Consider the following 9,793-nt stretch of genomic DNA (forward strand, 5'->3'; position numbering starts at 1 on the left):
TGATCAGCTGACCAGTGTTTACATCTGCGTCAGCGGTTAGTCCACAAGTACAATATACTGTACAAGTGTCCTGTAACAATAATTACTGTCACTGCACAGCATTATTAATATTAACCATATCGATGGTATCAATAAAGATAATATTATAAATTATGACTTATTAATACAAGCAAAAACAATAAATTAATAATATTCATTATTATAATGAAAAAATTAATTATATAATCACAATAATAATGAGCATTATCATCATAATAATAGTAAGATTTAAAGAAGATATAGAACGTGATAATTATAATAGGTGTAAAAAGGTCAACGATAAAAAACCCATGTATACAAACAATATACAAGGGGTATAGCATTTCGTAATTCCATTGATCCCTGATGCCTCATTCAACTTCAACAGATTCTAGCTCGTTAACAGCTGTACCTGTACAGGTAAAGCTAATTAAGTGGGTATAACAATGTTGCACTCACGAAGTTCTGTGCATATGTCTTAGCTGAATTTGTATGAACACCCTTCATTACTGTGCACATTTTGCGGTTTATGGAAGACAGATTTAGATGTGATGGATGTTTGTGTTAGCAATGTACAGCAATCTGCTTGTTTAAAGGCTTCCTTGACCAACCGAAACTTGTAGTCAAGATGTTTATGACAAAGCTCAAAGCAACTGGCGCCATACACCCAGTGTTACCAGAGTTGTTTGTGTCAAGGACTAACCTTGGTTTGTGTGACCAACATACTGTAATTCATACAACTTCATGAAACACCTTTCCCTGTAATTGAGGCAGATAAATAGCTGCTCCTAAAGGGAATATGAAAACTTATTAAGGTGAAAAATCGCCACCAAAAATAAATAATTCATATTAGGAATGTTTTGGCAAGTGTGTAACATACTTGCAGTAGTGTATTCGCCACTGATCGGCTCGTTAGCCGCCCGGGCAATCGGTCACGTTGTGGGGTATGAGATGTTTGGGTTCGCACTCAGGATGGGATGGAGAAAGGAAACTCACAATGTGCTCTCTGTATACATGTTGTAGTGGATGTACAATGCAGCTTGGTGCTGGGAAGTGGCAGCGTGGTTACAAGCGTGATGTAGAGAGAGCTGGTTGGTGAGGGTGCTCAGAGGACAGCTTGTGGGTCACCATGCTCGCCGGCGGGAGAGAGGGCCGCCAGGCAGCGGCGGAGGTGGTATAGCTTGCTGCGGCTGTAGCTAGAAGAAGAGAGTTGGTTGGTGAGGATGCTCAGAGGAGGACAGCTTGTGGGTCGCCATGCTCGCCGGCGGGAGCGAGGACGCCAGGCAGGCGGAGGAGGAGGAGGTGTTGCTGACTGGTTGGTGTAGGTAGAAAGAGGGTGGTCACCACGAGGTCAGGTCTTAAATGGCGGAGGTAGGCGTGGCTTAGTAGTTGACCTCCATCATGTAAGGCGGCGCTGGTTGACCCAGACCACGAGGCATACACTGGGGAATTCACGGGGTCGGCTACTCAGCGACAAAAGCGTTTGTAAGGGAGAAATCCACTACAACGTCTCTGTTGCGCACTGTTGGCAGCTTCTGCTATTCTTCATGATTTTTATCTATATTGTTAATTGTAGTAAATTCTAGCAGTTAATAATTCATATTGTCTTTCTCAGTTAAACTTAATACGCTCAATGCTGTATTTGTTATATTTTTATGCTGTTGTAAGATATTTCATGTTTTAGGTCTGATAATTACTGTAGATATTGTAAAACGTTACTGAATAAATATGCTGCTGTCTGTCCGTTTATCAATACATTGGTGCTGTTATTCGCCTTTCTGTATATATAAAACCACGTTAGTTTACATGACTTAATACATGACAATATACAGTACAGTATATAAGCTTTAAATGTAAAACAATGATAATAAATTAAAAGTCCCATTACATTATAATATATTTATGTATTAAAAAATAAATAAAATAGAACAAGTTATAAAATATTTTAACTTAAAATACATGTACTGTAAAATCATGAAAATTTTGTTAATCAATAAACATTTACATTAACAGTAAACAATATACAGGATGATAAATCAATGTACTATAATGCTAGTCATGACTCATGACATGACTACAGGTCACAAGTACACCTACAGCAGCAATCAAGACCTGTGATGATGGTGTGCCCATCTACCTGTAACAGGTGAGTCTTACAGCTGTCGTTATCCTTGTGCCAAATACCCTTCTCATTCACCGCTACCACTACAGCTAAATCACCTGTATATGTAATACCAAATACCCTTCTCAGAAGGTTATTCATCGCGCTACCACTGCAGCTAAATCACCTGTATATGTAATACCATAAGTTCCTCCCCCATCAGAAGGTTAGTAGTGATCGCGTTCATCATTACATCTGTACAAATTGTCATCTCCATGAGGAGATAGTTGATATGTAGGTTGAGCGTGGGAATCGAGGGCAGCAGTACCGACCGCACCTTCAGGAGTTCGTGTATTGCCCAGGGTGTCGGTGAGGGCAGGTGACGGGTCTGGTGTCAAGTTATCCCACGACAAAGAGGGTGTTGGGTCATGTGTTAATTCCTGAGTGTCGTCCCCCTGTGTCTGAGTGCACCGGCTCTTCTTCCGAGGACAAGCACTTACACCTGCTAGGTGGCTCACCTGTGTAAGGAGAGCCATATTTACTGCTCATCATAGTGGCTGAACTTGCCCAGATTTCAATGATAATAATATATGATGACCGTCTTTAAATATGTCGTTGAAACATAAAACACAAGAAATAACCTACCAAAACATTCATAAAATTGGCAAGTATTAGGTAGTTACCAAACAGGGAGGTACTACCGCCTGGGAAGATATTGGAAGCATAATGTATTATCTAATGGTAGACCCTGCTGCCATATGGCATCACGAAAATTGTGACCAAGTCCCAGGTTGCTGATCTGACTTTCTGCCTCATTTACACACAATTGCAGGGTCTCAATTGTTTCTATTACTATTGACAACACAACATACATATATTGTTTCTCATTTTTTTCATTTTTGTATTTCTTTATTATTATTATTATTATTATTATTATTATTATTATTATTACAGTACAGTGTTATTATTATTATTATTATCATTATTTTATTATTGTTTTTATTTATTATAAATGTTATTTACTATGAATTTTTATTATTATTATTATTATTATTATTATTATTATTATTATTATTATTATTATTATTATTATTATTATGACATTTTCGCCCCCCAGGCCCCAATGTGGGTCAGTGACCTGTGCCCGTGTGGGCTAATCCCTGTAAAAAAAAAAAAAAGCATTCGTGAAGTATTCAGCTAGGAAATAAAAGCATAAGAATTGCTGTAGCAACTACCCTTAGGGATGAAAGTCCCAAAAAGGGAAGCAAGTTAAGAAATCACTAATGGTATAGAACATTAATTAATTAATAGAGCAAACACTAGAGTTGTCGAATATAGTTGACTTTACAGTATGTATACTATCTCCGCACCTGTGGCACAGATAACGAACAAACCGATGGCGTCCACCGCAGTTATGGACGATCATTCTTAATTCGGCAACGTTAGAATAGGCCTCTGTATTTCGTATATATAAGCCAAAACGGTTAACAAATACGGAGGGAAGTGGAATACACGAAAAAGTATCGAATCAACTGCCTTTCACTTCCTATAAAAAAAATTTCCAGCGTACCTACAGTATATATATTAACCTGATGCACACTTTAGTTCGATTTCTTTTATACCAAACTTTTTTTTGACAGGTAACCTATTCCATGATGCTATCAAGTGCTTATTCAGTAACTGGACACCCGCTCAAAAAATATTCGGCACCCGTTTCACATTGTATCACGCCGTAAGGGTGTTGAATAATTTTTATTGGGTGTACAACTTATTGGCACACATCGGGATGGCCCCTCTGCCTCTGGCCGGTCTGTACTGTACACTCACTAAAAAATTATACGGCACCCTTACTGCGTGATACAATATGACACGGGTGACGAATAATTATTTAGTGGGTGTACATCAATACTGTGTACAGAGCCCCCACCATAATATTGAAGAAACTTTCACCTCGCCAGAACAAAATTTTATGAAGAAGTACCAACTACCACAGTTCCGGGACGAACCAATCATGGCTTATTTCTAAATAGAAAACAAGTTACACAAAAGAAAATGTAACTGAAAATACCTGTGCATTGTTATTCCCTCATCACCCAAATGTATCTCAAATAAGCCCCTTTGGCTACTGAGGGATTTCATACACAATAGTCTAATTAAGACAGGGAATCTTCAATAAACAAAGTAAATACTTCTCAAGCATGAAACACGAACACACATATAATACAATCAAACTAGCAACGAAATTTTGACAAGCAACTAAAAAATAAAAATTAAAAATAAAAACCTTTCTGTGTACAGGACTTGTTATAACCTTCCCTATTCCAACCTAGTCTGAACTTACCTACCCTAACTTAACCTTACCTTATTCTCGGTAACATTATCCTTATGATTTCCCTTTGTCATCACCAGGATTAGTCACTCTCTCGTCATGCCAATAATAACATACTTTGTACCCAACAGATTTCTCACTAACTAAATATAATTACGTACATTCTTTGTTTCTTAAATACTTCCGAAATAATGTTCAAGGTCTTGGACAGTGATTAAAACATTAATACCAAGGTAATGAGTTTTACATTTAGTGTTGCTGTATATACTTATATATAAAACAAAAAGTAATTCGTTATACCTGATTGTGATATTTCTGAATTCCACAAACTTGACAAAACCCATACTTTAAGGCGATACGTCTGGCCACGGCTCGATCAGGGTCATCGCACTCTTGTTGATCGTCGTGCTTCTGGTGACAGTGGTGGTGGTTGTAATGCGTCGGTTCGTGTGACTGACGCCGTTGGGTATGCCAAACACCCGAGTTTCTGCTGGCCTGTAAGCGCAAGCTGAACTAGTTATCACACTGCTAACATATAATTCCTAAATTTTTATTGTGAATAATTCCCTATGTTATTAAACCATAAAGTTTAGCGTACCTGAAAGCGCTGCATCCACTGGGGCTTTGGTTCGGGTGAAGGATAGGTTAATACGATAGGGATGGTGTGTCGCTCCTGTTGTGTCTCCATGAACCTTCGGGGAGGACTTGTTCTCTTTGTGGTGGGGGATGGCGGGTTAGGGGGTGGCAGGTGAGGGGTGGAGGGTTCTACAACCCTCTCATTCCCCCTCCCCTTAGACTGCTTTCCCTGTTTCCATCCTTCCACCAGTGTGCTCATCTTGGATCTTTTCATGGGATTCGAAGTGAGATCATAGAAACAGCCAGTTCTGAAAGGTTCTACATGGCGACTTTCGGGTATGGAGACATGAGGATGAGGCAGTTGGTGATAACAGGGTGGGGTGCCACAGCAGCTGGAACAGGCGGCTGGGAGTTCCACATTGCCGTCTCCTCGCAACATATTAACAGTGTTTTCTGAGGGCTCTTGGTGGTTTCTTCCATGACTGTCACACCATTTCCTTCCATTTTGATTACGTTCTATGGCATCCAGTTCTCTTTGTCGTCTTGAACGTCTCCCAGTTGCCTTGCGTATTCGACGTTTATAGCGCTTATTATAACAGGCATTACTGGGCGTGTTCCAGGCTTCAAATGCTTCCCCCCTACGTTTTTTAGACTTTTGAGCAAACCCCAGTGTGATATAACTGGAGGAGTTGGTGTGGGTACTGGGGGGAAGGGAATGGTCGCTGGTTGGAGTGTTGTAACGGGGCTTGTAAGGAGAGGTGCACGCCCTACTGCCATACAGGGATTTTTCACCGTCCTTCCGCCCTCTCTCGCGGCTTCTTGAACACGTAACTGGCCGAGCTATGTCATTATCACAGTTTAGAATATTTGTGGAAGCTTGATTGTAGCTCTTTGGAGGAGTCTGCTTATGGTGAGGGTCAAATGGAGGACTTGGCGTCCAACTCCGTGGTGCTGGCAGGGCTGGTAGTTGTTCTGGTAGACAGGACGCACCTAATCCTAAACCTCTTGAAATACCTGCCGAATGAAAAGAGAAGTCAGTGGCGTTATTCTATCGTGCAAGAAGTGATCCGAACGGTAGTAGTGAAGACAATACGCGGCTGAACTACTTACCTTACGACTTCAAAGAAAAACAAAAAATATTACCTCGTTAGTCACATAACTGGTGGTGAAGCAACAAAATTCGATTTATTTGAATGTACGAAGCGTTCCCGTCTTTTATACAAGGATCTTTCAGAGAACTTCAGGCAGGTGACACAAACATATCAAACCCATCCTAAGTTGGGTTAGGTTTGCCTATCGTCATTATTAGGGATAAAAATCAATGTTCGAATTTTGTTGCTACACCACCGGTGAAGAAAGAATCTCGAAGTAGTAAAGAACAATGAGGAATGAATGAAAGTTGGTGTTTTTTAAATATGATTAAAAAAGTGAGTGAGTCCCAAAGGCCTGGCGCTCATTAGGGGCAGTGCAGATACAGCACACTGAATACTAAACTTGTCTGGTACTGTACCTATTTACAGCTGGGTGAACTAGGACTGCCCTAGGGTCTAACCAGCGAGTGTTAGGACAGGAAACGAGCAGTGTGTCCACTCGGCCACAGCACCCTTAAGATATGATTACATACCAAAAACACATATACAGTACTGTATTAAGGTCCGCTGAGCTGAGTGAAGCGTATAACACCAAATGCTTCCACGTGATTTTCTTCTTTCTCTCCGTAAACGCCTGATCACACAATTAAAGAATCTGACGTTAAAACGTCTCCATGTATTCCTACAAGCAGATTACCCACACACTGTCTCACTCCTTCCATGCTGAACCTGAATCCCCCGCAGATCTCTTCCTCAACTTGGATTTCTCAGTCTTTCCACGTCAACCTAAGTCTGACAGTTTCATCGACGTCAACTTGTGCGTCAACTTGAATCACACACACACACACACACTACTCGGTAGCTCTCTTCCTGCTCGTAAATCTGAGTCTCTTGCTCTACGTCAATCTGAAACTCTCACAAGTACTTCTTGTTCCATGTAATTTTGAATTTCCTACATTGCCTCTGCTCTTCCAAGGCAACCTGGGTCTCTCACACACAAGTAAGACTCACCGGAATTGTTGATATGGGCATTGAGTGGCGGCGGGTGCTGGTCAAGGGGTGTGATGGCTCTCTTTGGCAGGCTATCCAGCTCCACCTTCCCCCTCTGGGCTGGAGGAAAACGCCCTTCTTCTTCATTATTCTCACCCCACCCGTGTCTTGGCCAGTTTATTCTTGATAAGTGGGTGCAGCTACCACGCCGGCGGCACACCACACACACCCACACTCCACCCATCAACAACATTACCCCCAAAAGCGTCGACAGCACAGCTACCACCACCAGCAGCTGCCATGTGTCGGCTCCCACTGCCACACATGAGGAAAACTGTTATAAATTTAGGCAGGACAGAATAATAAAAACTGTAAGTGAATAAAAGTTAGCAACTACACTATGTGGATAATAAACGATATACAGTAAGCCGTAATAATGACAGCAAAGCTCTCCAATTTGTAATAATTTTACCTCATATTCCTTATTGTTGAGCAAATAACACTAGACAGAATTCGACTCAAAGTTTACCCAGGTTGAACGTCGACACACAAAAAAGGTAAAACACCAAACAGGCAAATACAGACACGTACACGGTCCCAAGCCTGCCGCTGCTGGTGTCCACTCGGCGGTTTGTGACACATTCAGTCGCTGTTCAATAATTCAAGCGTCATTTTCAGCAAAGAAATTATAGTAGTTAATGTGTAGGCATTTCTGTATCCCGATAGTGATAACTGTTATTATTAGTATTATTATAAATGCTCCTCATCATCTCCGGCGAGTGATATAGGAGCAGTACCCATCACAGCGTCTGTCAGTGATAATTCGAACAAAGTTTATCAATATTTTAGGAGTAATGGTGTGTTTTATAGCCTTAGGAAAGAGAGACGTACTGTACCTAGCAGCTCCCTTACCTCTCACACTTGCGTCACGGGTTCGATCCCCTGGCTGTGACCCTACCAAAAATCGCAGGTTTTTCTTCAAGTAGTCCGGTTTCTCCCTGTATTCAATCTCATGGTGTATGCCAGTACTAACGCTGGGCACTAGAAGCCGTAACAAAGAACAAAACAACTGCTCGAACAACTGGTAAACGGACAAGTGCTAGAAATAATTAACTAGACAAAAAAAATATCAGTGGTAATTCCATGAGTGGCAGTGATACGACAAATTTTATTTTCAGAATCATATATTTAGTTCAACAGGGTAAATTGCAAAATAACGGAGTTAAAGGTATGGGGATAAATGAAAATGGGTTAGCAAAAAAAAAATTATCGCTTTCAGTAGAAGATTTTGGCAGGACTATGACGCAAAAGTCGAACCATCCCGAATTTGGATATACTGTACGTACAAGACGTTCACAAGCCATCTACAGTATATAACGATCATATTACATGTACTGAGCAGAAGGTTAAAAACCTGCTATGTGAAATACTCCCGTGTACCTTGACTTCTGTTATCCCTGTATGCACTATACCTACTGTACACACTGGTACAATATTTACTTTTTACTGTTATCGTCTTCGCCACTGATCGGCTCGTTAGCCGCTTAGGCAGTCGGTTAAGTCTCTGTTAAGCACTGTTGGCAAGTAGTGGGCATGTACTGGCTCCAGTATATATCTGTACCTGCGCCAGTGTTGGTTAAGTCTGGTTTTGAAAGAGCTCACACTTGGTGCTGTCACAGCACTCTGGCAGATTATTCCAGGAGTTTACAATTCTCACTCCAAAAAACTTTGCCCGCACAATTTTCTGGACTTGTGGTTTCTTCAACCTTGAGCTGTGACCTCTAGTGGGCGGGCGCCCACCACCTCCAGGTATGGGCAGTCGATTGAGTTGTGTCTGAGATGGATATATTGCTCTGTCCAATTCATATCCGGGTAACATAGCTTTCTTGCTAAGGAATTTAATTACCGTTCAGTGCCATCCTTAACCTCAACAACAGAAGCTATCTCGTGAATCATAAATTTTTCACAGTACAGTACATACTGTTCCTTTACTCCTCTCGCCAGGTCAAACATCGGTCGGGCACCGGTTAGGCACCGAGTGCCTGTGGCCAACCAAAGGCGATGCGGGTATGTGTGGTGACTTTAATCATTGGCAAAAAACCACCTATTATATATGTAATGAAAATAAAGAAGCAAACCCACTTGTGTTGTAGTGCATTCACCCAATGCAAATGGTTTAAGCTTCTTACTTCACATAATCAAATCTATTTTGTTTTTCGTATTAATATGTTTAGGAATAGCATGATAACAATACCCCCTCATAATAATTAGATTTTATTTTCTTGTAGCTCCGAAGTCTACTTATCTCTGCAACCTGTTAGGTTACACACCAATAACTTATCTATGGTAACATCACCTATATTATATGCAAACGTATATAAACATGAGACAAAATCAAAGTTGCTTCAAAAGATAAGGGAGTTCTGGGGTCTTTTGGAAGGAATTTGTTAAAAAAATTGATGTCTTTCTAAATACATTACGTAGATATTTTGTAGCATCTAGAATACCTTGTACATACCAGTTTCCTTCCCATCACTCTGCGGTGCTCTAATGCTAGTGTCATTCATTTCTTTAACCCATACCTAGGCGCATGATGTGAAGGCTGTCACCTTCACCTTGTCCACCAGTTGTAAACAAATTGCCCGCTGTAAGACACCTGCCTAAATTGAATCAGTCACAATAATGTAT

The sequence above is a fragment of the Homarus americanus genome, unplaced genomic scaffold (assembly GCF_018991925.1).
Source record: "Homarus americanus isolate GMGI-L3 unplaced genomic scaffold, GMGI_Hamer_2.0 scaffold11022, whole genome shotgun sequence".
NCBI lineage: Eukaryota > Metazoa > Arthropoda > Malacostraca > Decapoda > Nephropidae > Homarus > Homarus americanus.